The sequence below is a fragment of the Oncorhynchus keta genome, chromosome 34 (genome assembly GCF_023373465.1).
Source record: "Oncorhynchus keta strain PuntledgeMale-10-30-2019 chromosome 34, Oket_V2, whole genome shotgun sequence".
NCBI lineage: Eukaryota > Metazoa > Chordata > Actinopteri > Salmoniformes > Salmonidae > Oncorhynchus > Oncorhynchus keta.
Window position 1 is genome coordinate 62,820,521 of NC_068454.1, and position 823 is coordinate 62,821,343.

The following is an 823-nucleotide window of genomic DNA, read 5'->3' on the forward strand; positions in this document are numbered from 1 at the left end:
GTTACAGACGCACGCCTGTAACACAACACAAAGACAGAATAGGCTCAACCTACAGCTGACTTGGTTTTCATGCGCTCATCTACTTTTCTCTAAATATTCGCTAGGGGGCACCATTACAACGCTCTCCATTCAAATGAAAACATCAATGGACGTCACCAGAGAGAGAAACTACATTACAACTTGTGATGGGCATTCGGAGTCTTTTCGATGAGCCGGCTCATTGGCTCCGTTCAGATAAAAGAGCCGGCTCATTTGGTTCCCAAACAACTCTTCTTTTAAATGCTTTAAAATCTACATAGAACCATGAAACAAATAACAAATATCCATTAAAAATCCAAAAAGTAGGCTACCATTATGTCAGATCTTGAAATTCGCGTTCAAATACATATTTACCTGGCCAGATTATTATATAGCCTGCAATAAAATGAAGTGTGGACCAGATTGACGCACTCTCCCCACTATGTGTTTCTGAGTCACCCTCCTTAGAGAATAATTTAGTCATTTACAGAACCAAAAAGCAGTGCAGTGTGCAGATCAGGAAGCCAGATGAACGACTTTTTCTCCGAAGCGATTCGAGTCGGCTCCCGACGTTCACCAAAAAAATCTGTTCAAAAAGAAACATTCGTTCGCGAAAGACCCATCACTAACTATCACCGCTGTAAGTGAAGCTACAGTCGGCATTGCTTGCACACTTTTTTTGTAGTAGCTGCACCTAATTACATCACATCCTTAATGCTTCTGTGAGTGTCTATGATAATCTTAGAACAATTTGTTTGACCACGGAAGTTCTGTCTGCTCTGCCAACCATTCCCATCATAACCTA